A 13440-nucleotide genomic window follows, 5' to 3' on the forward strand; every position below is an offset into this window, starting at 1 on the left:
TTCTGCCTCACCTTTGCACCGCGAGCACACAGCCAGCTCTTACATAAGGCATCTTGCTACATCATTGCCGGAGGCTGTTGTAAACCATTTTTCTCCCTTTCAGTTCAGGTTCCTAGACAAGCAAAAATGCAGAGTATTGCCAGAGGAGTCTGGGGAATGGGGATTTCTGCTATGGATGATTAATGAAATATTATTGTTCTGCACTTAGAGGGAAATCATAGTTTCATGCCAGTAAGGTCAAGGCCTTAATATGCTATGTGCTTTACAAAGTTCTGATAGTTCATTTTCTGTTATAATTCAGCCAAAGCCTCATCAGGATAAAAAGGAACACAGTAGAAATAGCTACATTGTGCTAAAAGCCAAAGTGATCTTTTTCATTACCTTGCTAGCTGCAGCTCTGGTGTAACTAAATCCGCCTCTATCTGCATCATCAAGGCAAGGGGCTCAGAAGTAAGATGCTGGGACTCTGGCAGCTGCTAGCTAAGTCTATTTGTAATATGCCCTGAACTGCTCTTGGATCAGTGTCATTTCTGCCATACTGTGTTGAGATGGACTGAAGCTAGAGACCCAGAAGTGAAAGATCTTTACAGCTATGTCCAGGCTTCTGGTCTGTTCAGTCCCATGCTGAAAATAAGGTCTTCATAAGCTGACTTCCTCAATACTATCTTCTTAGGTCAGGCTGTCTTGGCTTGTTGTAGGGTCTGAAAACCTATGCTATAGTCACAATGATCTTTACAGCAAGTGTTTTTATAGATAGGCGTATTATAAAAAAATATCACCAGCACTGAATTCCAGGATTTTCCTGTGGATTTTGTGACTGAAACTCATGAAGGGATGATATCTCTCCAGTCCAAGAACAGTGCTTTTAAAAGCAACGAGGTTCCTGAGGACAGTTTCCTGCTAAAAGGGATAAGGTGTAATATGAGTGGGAAGTACTGTCACTTCAGATACAATGCACTAATCCCATGCAGAAGTTCTGTTTTCCTTCACAGACTGATGTGACAAATAAATAAGAAACCCAGTACAAATTATTTGTATCAAAATTAACATAGTGAACACTTAAGATATTGATTCCTATCCTATGGTGATCCTATAGAAATACTGAGTTGCAGGATTGAGGAAGAAGTAGGTGGGATCTCATAAAATACCGCAATAATTATGAAAAATGTAGAGAGGTCAAAGTCTGAGAGCTATTGATTTCTTTTTGTACTAGCGTTTGTCAAGGTGAGGAAAATCCGTTGGCAAAGAGCAGCCAGAGTTTTAACACATCTGAGTCTTTAAAAATGTTAATGTTTAATAGGGTGTTCTCATGCTTTATATATCCCTGATAACAATGCACGGGCTGATAGGCATCTCCTGAGGTTGTAATTCAGCTGCCGAGCCTTGCAAGGCATACAAGCACTTGGTGTTCGCTTGCATGGTTTATTATGTTATCAGAACCCATTGACTGAATTATGGCCTTATAATAGCTCGCTCTGTCTGCACTGTTACTGTAGCATTATTAACCTATCTCCCATTAGAAGATTGTGTGTCCTTCTCCAGATGAGCACACAGAAGGTAAATAACTGTGGCTTTTTAACGTACAGGCTTGTTTTCTAGAAGAAAGTGATTATTTCCCTGAGCTATGCCCACAGAGTAAAGTCTAGTTACTTGAAGATGATATTGGTTCTGGCTTGTGACAATACAAAGACACATGTGAGCGTGGAGCAAAGTTCACTGCCCACTCCTGTGTGGGATGCCTCACTTATGAGCCAACAGCGCAGATGTGCAACACTGCAAATTCTATGTTCAGGATTGCATACTGGAAGCCAAGGCTTGCGAGGAAGCAATTGAGGTGAGGAAATAGCATTTGTGATATTTGAAAGCAGCAGTGATTCCCCACCGGAGCACTCACCCGTCATTTCCCACAGTGCATACATCAGTCAAGCAGACTAGCCCATCCGTGGGTTCATTGCCTGAGAAAAACTTTCACTCAATATTATCCCCAGGTACAACTTGACCTTTAAATAGGCTGAAATTCCTCAAGAAGGCTCTCTTGCGTTCTGTGGCAGAAGCCAGCTCTACTGCAGTAGCACAGATGTGGTTGTATGCAGCCAGTAAACTCTCTCCATTGGTGCTCACTTTGCTCATGAAGGGGTTTTTTCCTCTTCTTACTACTGCTGCTTATAAACTCTCAAGAATAATGATGGTCACACTTTTAGCTCAGTGAGGAGTCTGGCAGAACAGGGTATTCTTGGAAACGTCTGAGAGAAGAGGACTCAGACCAAGACCTGAACAGTTCTCCAGCAAATCTTGAGGAGGACACGCCCATCTATAGACCTCCTTTCCTTGCCCATTCTGCCTAGTCCTCTTCTGCACAGGCTAATTCCTCCTTGTGATAAAACCCCTTCTACCCCTGATAACAAACCTTGGAGAACAGGCAGCCCTGCAGACACACCTTTTGTCATGGCAATCTTGTCAGAGCTTATTGATCCTCCTTGCCTTCATCTAAGGTACTTTTATTATTATTATTAATAAATAATCATTATTCCAGCAGAGGATCTCACACTCAGGAGATTTTATGGGGTGGCATGAAAGCAGAGATAAGGAAAGCTGCTGCCTGTAAATGGACAAACTCCCCTCTACAAGCCTGAATTAGAACATCTTTTTGCCGTCTGTGCTCCAGCTCTTCCATGGTCAGCCTTGTCTGCTTTGGGGCCAAGATGCCCCCAGGTCAAGCAATACTGAGGGTTTTCCTTCCTGCTTCACGATTTTTCCATCCCTTTGCCAGTGTCCAGCTGAGTCCTGTGGCCTTGTACCATGGACAGCTATGGGGGGAAATTTGGTAGAGGTTCTGTCTCTTAATTCTGCCCCTGAGATTGCCAAGATGACAACATGTCCACAACACTGGAAAACAAACACCTTACCCCAGCAGTGTGGATGAAATAGGAGCTCCAGATTAAGATAATCCATGTTTCTGAATGTTTTTCTGGCAGGAAAAAAGAAAAAAAAGATCTAAATGTAAGTAAACAAGACATGGGAGCCCTTTTCTCTGTATAAAGCTGCTTCCATGGAAGGTGGGCTCAAGCAATAAAAGAAGGGCTATAAAGGAAGCTCCAAGATGTTCATACCTACATTTTGATGTAGCCATGGGCATAAGCAGCCTCCTACAATATGTGGGCTCTAGCTCGCTGCTCTATTTGGCAGCAGGGCTGGTAGTTCTCATTTATTTTCTTATTAGCTTGAAGAAATCAGTTTGCAGTTTGCCTCCTGGGCCACGACCTCTTCCTCTGATCGGAAACTTGAATGTGGTGGACCTGAAAAAGCCGTTCCAGTCGCTGACAGAGGTAGGGTCTTGACTGGGCAGGCAGGAAGAAAATTGGCTGCATGCAATACCTGATGTGAGAAATGCAACTAGGATGGTGGAAATATGATTGCATTTGCATTGTGTAGAAGGTAGAAATGAGCTATTTAGAGTACAGGCAGCCTGGCAGACTGATACCCTACCTACATATATATGTGTATATGTATCCCTAGGCCTCCACTCCCTGCAGCCAGGTCCATATTATTGGCACTTCGAGCCCTAGTTATGGCCCTCAGACTCTGCAAGTAGAAGGTACGAGCTAGGTCAGTCTGCTGAAAGACGGGAGCCATTCACTATCAACAGCTCTGTCATTATAGACAGACATCTCCCACAGGAGGAGGGACGAAGGCAGGAAAGAAAGATATCATTCCCACAGCAGAGGAAACTTGGTCATATGTACTTTTATTTCCAAAGCCAGTTATGTCCTTTCAATGCAAAGCTCTTGCACACACACTGGCCAGGGTTATTTAAGACTTGGTGCATGGCTTTTGTACCTCTAGGTAAACAAATTCCTTTTTCTTATGCTGCTCCATGGGTATTTCTATTTCTAAAGGGGAAAAAGAAATATTTAAATATTTTAAAGCCAGCTGCAATGTTTGTTTCAGAAAGTGGCTGCTCTGTTCCTGTAGGGAGGTGAGGACAGCTCAACATGAATTCAGATTTCTTCAGGTTGCTGTAGAGATGTCTAAGAAGCTGTGGCTGGTCTGCCATCTTCCCCAGGTGTGTGCTTGCCAGGCACGACTACAGAGGAAGTCCAGTTGCCAGTGAACTTCCTCAGCTCACCTCTACACCCGCAGCGAGATGGCAGTGCGGACACAGTTAGTTGTAAAAAAGGCACATCCTAGGCCTCTGGTTCAGATTTCCTATGGCAGTGGCACAATGTCCATCTGCCTGGACTTACGGGGTCACCAGGCTTGTATAGAGCACAGTTTCGATGGTCTTCCAGTCCTGACTTCCCATCTGACCACAGGTGTGTTTCTGGAGGCATTGAAGGAAGGGCAACTATTTTTGGCTGTAGTGGGGGATTTTATGATACAAATGTCATTTGCAGGCACCAGACTCATTTCCTATAAGCTGCCAAGCAGCTTTCTTGGGCTTTCAGGCCTGCCACATCCAATATTCTTATTGCTGAGAAAAGCCAGGGCTGGTGCCAAGATGTACTAATGCAAAGAAATGACCAAAGGAAGACTGGGAAACAGCTTCGTTTAACTACCCCTGGATCTGCCGCACACCGTGTGAACTGCCAGAGAGGAAGGAACCAGTGTTAATGTTACCTCCCAAGCTGTCAAACCACCATTTGATGAAAACAAATTCAATTTGTCTGCTGTAATAACAGGAGCTGCTTCTAATCTGAAATTCAATTTTCTGTATGTATCTAATGCATAGCAAATGGTAACCCAGGCACATCGGAAACAAGACATTTGGAGCGGATGGCTTACAGTATGTTTAAATGAAGTCTAAAATACTGAGTGAATGATTAGATTGTCAAAGCCACCCTTCTCTGTAACAGATGATTCATACTTAATTTGCTGTAAAAGCCTTATGCTCCTGTGACATTATCTACAAGAATATGCTTCCTGATTGGATTCAAATTTCTGGTGGCCAGCAAATAACTTTGCTATGACTACAACAGTAACCACCTTGCAATAGCTTGAGACAAGTGCTGTCCTGAAAGAAAGAGTGATTGTAGCTTTGTTCTTGTAATGTTTGTGGCTTCAGCCCCAGAGATGTGTGCACACTCCCTTGCCTCAGGTCAACGGTATTAAAATAAACAGGCCCTCACACTGGGCCTGCCTGCTACAGCATTCTTCTAGTGAGCCTGCAAATGGTAGTTTCGCTGCTTTGGCCTGTTACTGCAAAACACCATAGGAATGCAATGACATTTTATCAACTGCTCATCTCATAGCAGCAATGATAGTAGACACCTTGTTGTGCAAACTGGGTGCAAGCAGAGATGCTGGCTAGTGATAGCTGAGGTTTATTATTTGCACTACAGCAGCACCTGGAGATTTCAGGCAGGGCTGGGAGGGCCCTTCTGTACTAGAAACTAACTAGGGTAGCTAATGCTACCCTGTGGCAGCAGACCCCTCTGGATCCCTATGGGTCCAGATCTGGTTTTGAATGAAATGAACATATTTATTTACCTTTTAAGCTCTCCAAGGTACATGGCAACATCTTCACTGTTCATTTTGGACCCAGGAAAGCTGTGGTACTGGCTGGATACGAAACCATCAAGGATGCTCTTTTAAATCTTTCTGAGGAATTTGGAGAAAGAGCAGAAATACCCATATTTAGGAAAATAGCACAAGGAAATGGTAAGCTTTTGGTTGGTTACTTTCTTTTTTTCAGTTTCTCTACTGATATTATTCCTACGGCAGAGAATATCGTCCTCTTATGGTTTGCTTTTTGTCTGTCTAACAGTGCATTGAGTAGCTTTTGTACCAGTGCGTAAGTAGGCCTTACAAAAATTTATTAATTACAAGTAACATAAGGATCTTATACTTTTATTTTAGGCATAGGATTCAGCCATGGAGAGCTATGGAAAACTATGAGAAGATTCACCTTGTCTACACTGCGAGATTTTGGAATGGGAAAGAGAACAATTGAGATCCAAATTATTGAGGAACTAAATTCCCTCATTAAATATTTTGCATCTTATCAGGGTGAGTGGCAAGAATTTCATCCAGAGACAGATCACATATCTAGCTGAACAACAGAGACAAATGAAAGTGTAAGTCATGCTGTCTCATGCTTAAAGTTTAGCATATGTTTAAGCAGGTTATTAAACTGAGGCTTCAAAACATTGAAACTGAGTTCCCTGCTGTGCATTCTGCATGGTGAATGAGGTTTTTCTTTGGGACATAAGGACTACATTTCCAAAGGAAACCTAATGGAGCCTGCACATCTTTTCTCATTTATTGAATATGGCATTTTGCACAGCATTATCCCACCACATCCAAAGACAGTGACCCCAGAGGGAACCGAATCTAACCATACACACCCCAGCAGGATACTTCTGCTTTGCAGGGGGAAATGGGCATAACAACATCACCATTTGTATTCTTTACTTGAAATACAGGGAAACCTTTTGATACGAAGATGATACTCAACAGTGCTGTATCCAACGTCATCTGCTCTATATTGTTTGGAGAGAGGTTTGAGTATGATGATCCTGTATTTCTAACTTTGCTGAAGCTGTTAAATGAAAATACTAAGCTGCTGGGCTCCCCTATGGTACTGGTAAGGCCTTGGTTTTAGGTTTTAAGTTTTAGCTTTTTCTGGCATATCTGGTTGCCCATGTTTGTTTTCCTGACCTCCCACATTTGCTTCTCAAGGTGAGGTTGAGGAGAACATTAACAGACAACTGATCTGTACTGAATATGTCTGGGGTTCTGTATCTGCAGGACACAGATCCCCAGGTCTTGGCCTAGTCTGTGCAGCTTTTAAGAAAAAATCGCTTATACCAGAGATCAGCCCTGAAATGCACTCTCAAATCTGCCTCCTTATATTACAACTCAGTAATTGTCTTAGTTCTTCTCCTAGAACCAGTTTTGACAGACTTCTTTCTCGTATGTTTTGGCCACTGAAACTCAGTCTTAGCAAAGTAATATCTGAAATAAGCCCATTCCTTCCTGACACAAAGCTTCTACTCTGAATAGCAGTGAATTCGTTCTCAGTGCCACACTGAAGTCTGATGCTTGCTCATTCCAGAGTAGCTCAGTATATAAAGCACCAGCTGTGCACAGGTCAGAATTACACTCTGTGTAATTCAGCAGGGAAACTCCGAGAATGAGGCACAGGCTAACTGCGAACTGCAGGGGCTTCTTTAATGGGTTCACAGGGCAGCTAGTTGTCTCCCAGAGGAAGTACACAGATCATGAGGGATGGGGATGAGACCCCCTTCCTCCAGACAGCAAGTACATCCATATGACATACTGCAATGCTGTGCTTAGTCCAGCTCCTAAGAACAGTGTAGCTGTGTTAGCATGGTGCTGTGCATAAGCTAATTGGCTTTGAAAGTACTGCACTGACAGAGAAAATTTGTGTTTGTCTGTGGGGGTGGCTGGTTTAAGTCACTTGTTCTGCCCTAGAGTGCGACACACCTGAAGGCTTTCCCTGAGAGAGGTACAATGCTCACATTCTCATCCTTTCCATTTGAGACCTTCAATCCCACTATCTGGAAGCCCTGAGGGAAGATTAAGTTGATGAGTCTCCCAACAGAGAGAACAGAGAGAATGTGATATATCTGCACAATTCATAACTGCTTGGAATGTGGGAGAATTGTGACCTGAAATGTCAGGGCATGGGATGTACTCCTATGAGTCTCAGCAAGCAATATCTTCAGCATCTCAGAAATACTTCACCAGTTAGCTGACTGGTTCTTCCTGGAAATGTTTCCATCCTCTCTGAACTGCCAGCTGAAGGCCTTGATACACCCTGTTCAGCAATATAGTTTGAGATACTAACATATGTTCAAAATGCCAATTAACAATAAGACTTATTTGCTCCACAGTTATATAATTTCTACCCATCGCTTGGATTTCTCTTTGGCGCTCCCAAGACTGTGCAACAAAATGTTGATGAGCTGACTGCTTTTCTCCAGAAGCTGTTTCAGGAGCACAAAGAAGAGTTTAATGAAAATAACAGGTTTTGTTGATGCCTTTCTTATGAAGCAACAACAGGTACTTTAAAGCTAAGTCTCAGACTCTTTCTGTTCTCTTAGCTGTGACTTATTATTAAGATTGACCATCTATCAGGGACTGGAAGTGAATAAAAACACAAGAACAGCAGTTTTTATAATATATTAAAGCAAATACTCACAGTGAGCAGTGCTGTAGTCGTTCCACACATAGTTCCACTGAAGCTGCTGATTAAAGGGGTTTAGTTGTCAAGATGTCCCATGTAGGTGAAATCTGCTCAGCATGTGTAAGGGAGATATCAGCCCAAACCTTCCTGCAAGAATGATACAATGATAAACTTCATTGCAGTAACTGAATGCCTACTTATATAATATCTGGATTTGGGGACTGCATACACACTCAGGATTGGACAAATTCCATATATTCCATGTACTATATGCCCTAATGCTAAAATACTAAATGTTTAGGGCTCTATAGCATATAAAGCCACAAAAAGCTGAAATGCAGATAAAAATGATGGCAACACATTTATTTATTTGTATCATGTGTTATAGAAACTAATGGCCACTATCTGTATGTTTTGAAGGAGTCAAAGAAACCCTACAGTTACTTCCACAATGGCAACCTGCTGTTTTCAACCTTGGACCTCTTTGCTGCTGGGACTGAGACTACTTCTACAACTGTGCGCTGGGGTCTTCTTCTGATGATGAAATACCCAGAAATTCAGAGTAAGGCTAAGAAGTCTTCTTGTACAGTATTCTGTTGCATGCTTAAGGCTTTGGTTATAGAAGGGAGGGGGTAGGACTCATTGAGTGCTGTCTAGAGTAATTATTTCAAGAACTGTGAGAGAGATAACAACCACTGACTTACCAAGAGATTTTGTTCAGCTGGTTGCATTGAAACAGCACAGCCAAGTGGGAGAGGCTATGGGTCAGCCTTGCACAGTTACAGTAAAGCTGCCCCATCTCTATTCTCCTGCAGACTATCAGTTTACATCACTGCAAGTAACCTCCATCATCCCCCATCTCCTCAAGGACTAATTCTGATCTGGTTTCTTTTGAAGGCTCTGGGGTAACAAAGGCATAAGATCAGAATCAGGCATGGCATGTCCTGTAGCGATTGCATTCAGACTCCCTTGGCTCAACAACAAACATAAAAGAACATCATCACACATTGACTTACCTGCCCCTATTTCTGCTCTTCCCAAATACCACTCAAAGTTTTCCCTTTTATTGATCTTGGCTAAACCAAAAGCCATTTAGGTTAAAAGATAAGAGGGGGTTACAGCTTCTTTATCCTTTCTTCCTCCCAAGGAAAGATTCAGGAAGAAATGAACCATGTCATTGAACCAGGAGAGCTGCCTAAGTTGGAGGACCGGAAAAAAATGCCCTATACAGATGCAGTGATACATGAAATACAAAGATTTGCCAATATAGTCCCAATGAGTGTATCACGATCAACTCCTACTGACGTGAATTTCCAAGGTTATGTAATTCCTAAGGTGAGTTTTTGAGGTTGTCAGCTTACATTGCACAGATTCCTTACAGTTTCTTTTAAAGAAGAAAAATCAAAAAATCTAAAGATGCCCTGATGTTTGGTTTAATCTGTGATATGATCTTTTGTCTGGGATCTAGAATGACTGTTACAACTTTGGGCTATATTGAGCTCTTAGTTACAGCTTTTTGAATTCAGAATAACCATAGACTTTAATTAAATCACACTGTTTTGAATCTCTTTTTTGAATTTCTACTTCAGCTTCTCGTCTGAAAGATGTCTCTGAATATGTCAGAAGGAAATGTGTTCTATTTTGTGGCCCAAAAAGAGAGTAGTAGCTACTGATAAGAGGTGAAGCAGAGTAGGAAAGTATTTGCTAGTTCTGTTTGCCGTGGCTCAGTCTTATTCACCTATTTACGTTGGAAAAAAAGAAAACCAGCCTACCTGGACTGTGAAAGTGATCTGCTCCTACCAACTACCATGAGTTTCTTTGATTCCTTCCAGGGGACAGAGGTTATTCCGTTGCTGACCTCTGCTCTGAACGATGAGTTGCACTGGAAAACCCCTGATCAGTTCAACCCTTCTCACTTCCTGGATGCTGACGGGAACTTTGTTAGGAGAGAGGCATTTATTCCATTTTCCATAGGTGAGAGGGGTATTTTGTGCATTGCCTGCGGTTAGGCTAATTGCTTAGGCTAATTGCACAGCTCTCACTGAATCCAGTAGTTCTGGGTGTTGGAAATTATAAAAGTCAGAAACACAGAACATAGGATAAGGAAATTTTGGCAATTCATCCAGTTCACCATGCTTTAAGTTACCATCCCATGCTTGGGAGATCTGGGCTGAAATGTGGGAGACATTGATTTACTCACAGGCACTGAATGATCTCATACATCCACAGGCTTCTGCATGGTCTGAGATCCTTTCAACACCTCTAATAAACAGAGGGAGAGAAGGAAAGCTTTCCTGTCTCAATAGCCTGCTGTTACAGGCTGTACATCCAGTTTAGAAGGTCTCCAACTCCAACACTAACTATTATGGTGCTGATCATTTACTTCTGGTTATTTTCAGGACGAAGGGCCTGCATTGGAGAAGGACTGGCCAAAATGGAGCTGTTCCTCTTCTTCTCAGGCTTGCTCCGAAAATTTGTTTTCCAGACCCCTCCAGGAGTGGACAAGTCAGATCTAGATCTCACTCCAGATGTCGGCTTTACTTTGAACCCCATGCCTCACCTGGTTTGTGCTGTGCCCTATGAATGATCAAACCACATGCAGTAAGTGTAGTGAACACTTTAGGCTTGAAATCAATTCTGGTTACAGGGAGAAAAAAAGCTGTCTATTCCTGAGTTTTAGGAGAAGGAAGACATTGGGCACTGCTATTTTCCTCTCTTTCATATTCTTTCCAAGAGCTCTCCTGATGCTGGTATAACGCAAACCCTTCAGATACCCTTAAGTACCGCGTGGAGAAACAGTGCAACCCACTCCTGAAACAGCACATCAGAAAAGCAGGCTTCAGGGCTGTTTGAAGGAATTAAATGGTTTCAGGTCTCCTCTCTGGATGTATCCCATCAGAGGCTCTAGTCTCCCCTCTGAGAGCCTCCACAGGGAATTTCCCAGCCCAAAGATGAAGCACTATAGCAGAGCGGACTGATGGCCCAGCTGGAGCCAGCAGACATAAAGTATAAATACTTAATGGATCTAGAAATCTCCCAGGAAGTTCTGCTGAGTCTCAGACTGAGCTTCCATTGCACAATACAACCTGCCTTATCTTCCTCACAGAGCCCCAGACACTGGGGTGTAACATGGGTCCATGCCAAGAGGCAGATATAGGACAGTTATCAGAAAGCATCTAAGTGGTTTGGGAAGTAGGTTCATTCCAGCTCACACCAGGAACTTTGTACTAAAGAGCCTATTTATAACAAGGCCAATTTAGCAGCTTTCTGCCTCTGCTCAGAATGGTGTTTCTGCTGTTCCCTCACCTCTCCTGGCTGTGTGCTGGCTCCAACACTTGTCCAGTCCTTGCCTGGGCCAGTTCAGATTCCTAAACTAGCAGAAAATAACTAGCCCTGGAAAGTAAATATTTTCTGAACCAGCTCAGCTAAAGACTGGGCATATCCCAGAGGTAGTGCAAGGACTATGCAGCCTGGAGCCAGGGAGCACAACTCCCACTGTCCCAGCTCTTCTTGACTTCTTCAACTGCAACTCAGGAGCCCAGTTAACCTCTAGGTCTCCTCTACCATCCACAGAGAGAATAAGGCTCCTTCAGTGAGTGATCCAACTGCCATAAGGTCTGAATCGCTCCCTCTTTCCACTGACAGCAGAGTGAGCCACCACTCCCAGGCTCCTAATTCAAACCTCTCAATCTGATGCATCAGGTTTGGTGGGATGAATAGGGGCAATAGTTTATTTTCAATCTGACTGAAGATAGGACTTAAATTCTTTAGGAAATGTTACCCTCTGTCCTCAGCTCTACAGGAGATACTCAGCCTCTGGCATTTCAAGCTGTCTCCCTCTCCAGACATTCCTGGTGTCAGGGATAAGCAGCAAGGTCTCCAGGCAGAGTAACAGACTCAGCCTGCCGCCCCAAGCAGTGCTGAGCAAATGACATTGTCATAAGTCCCCACAGAAGTTATATGTGCTCAGTACACAGCAGGACCAGGGTCAACACAGTATGAATTACAAGCCAAATTTTGATCCATGCAAAAAGTGCTTTGGCTGCTTACATAAGAACCTATATAAAGTTACAAATTCAGAGCTGCTAGCACATTGCCTAGCAGAGATCTTGCATCACTGTCAAAGTTTAATTGGTTTTTGTATGTTGTCACTGTGAAAATAGGTATTGTGAAACTGGTAAAAGAGACTGAAAGGAGAAGTAGGCTGGACACTGTACTTTGTCACCAAGCCTCTCACCTATACCATTAGTGTATAATACGGGGTCTCTGCAGAAAGCTACTGACATCCCAGAGACTGTGGTCTTCCTAGAACAGCTGTTTGATTACAACAATTAATGATTTATTTCATGTCACAGCCATCAGCACAATGCATAACTAGCGCTACTTGCAAAGCTACACCCATTGAGGGACCCATGGTGTGTGTGTGTGTGTGTGTGTGTGTGTGTGTTTGTGTGTGCGTACACATGTGTGTGCATGCATGTGGGATCTGAATGATGGTGTGGGTGAGAGAGGGGACACTTCATCTGCAGTGAAACAAAGGCAGAAGAATGTATGTGAGTTAGGGAGAAGGGAGTCACTGAAGATGCTTTTGTATTGGTTTGGAAGCGGGAAAGGCAGGTTTGGATAAAAAGAAAGGAAGAACCAGAAAATTACAGAGATTAAAGGAGTGGCTATGGTTAAGTTTAAAACACAAAACCAAAGTCACTGGCATCTAAAGATGATCTCTGCAAAAAGGAAGGAAAAAAAAGGAAGAAGAGAATATGAAGGGATGTCCAAAGTAGGGTGATCTTTGTCAGGCTAGGACACTGACTCTGTTTGTTGCAGTTGATCTATCTAGTGTTGTTGAAAAGGTGGATTTAGGATAAATTGATAAAGTTGGGCTGTACCACCTTTAATATACCCATGCTAGAGTGGTATGCCCAGGAATCCCTGGGAAACATGCAACTGGGACATGTTTAACAGTGCAAAAGGTGAGGAATACTCATAGCCATGAACTGCTCAGAGAAAATCTTTGAATCTCTAATTGCAGAAAATCCCAACAGAAAAGACAATATGACAAGTATTTTCAATACTGTAATAGCTGCCCTTCCAAAAATGTCCCCTATCAAAAGCAGGTGCAGAGCCCACAGGCTGATGCAGTTTAACTATATAACAATCCTGGGATCTTGGAGCTCTGTTGGAAAATCTATACTTGAGGTCACATCTTTTCTGACTTATAGGAATTAGAAAAAGAATTTTTAAAACTCACTGTCTGATGAATTAAAGTGTGAAAATGCACATGGAGCCAGTTT

At 42.8% G+C, this 13440-nt stretch overlaps 1 pseudogene; it reads left to right on the forward strand.

Annotated features, from left to right (window-relative positions):
- Positions 1-3128: 3128 nt before the first annotated feature.
- On the forward strand, positions 3129-10736 carry LOC134147077 (cytochrome P450 2K1-like; annotated as a pseudogene).
- Positions 10737-13440: the final 2704 nt, after the last annotated feature.

The sequence above is a fragment of the Rhea pennata genome, chromosome 15 (genome assembly GCF_028389875.1).
Source record: "Rhea pennata isolate bPtePen1 chromosome 15, bPtePen1.pri, whole genome shotgun sequence".
In the NCBI taxonomy this organism is placed as follows: domain Eukaryota; kingdom Metazoa; phylum Chordata; class Aves; order Rheiformes; family Rheidae; genus Rhea; species Rhea pennata.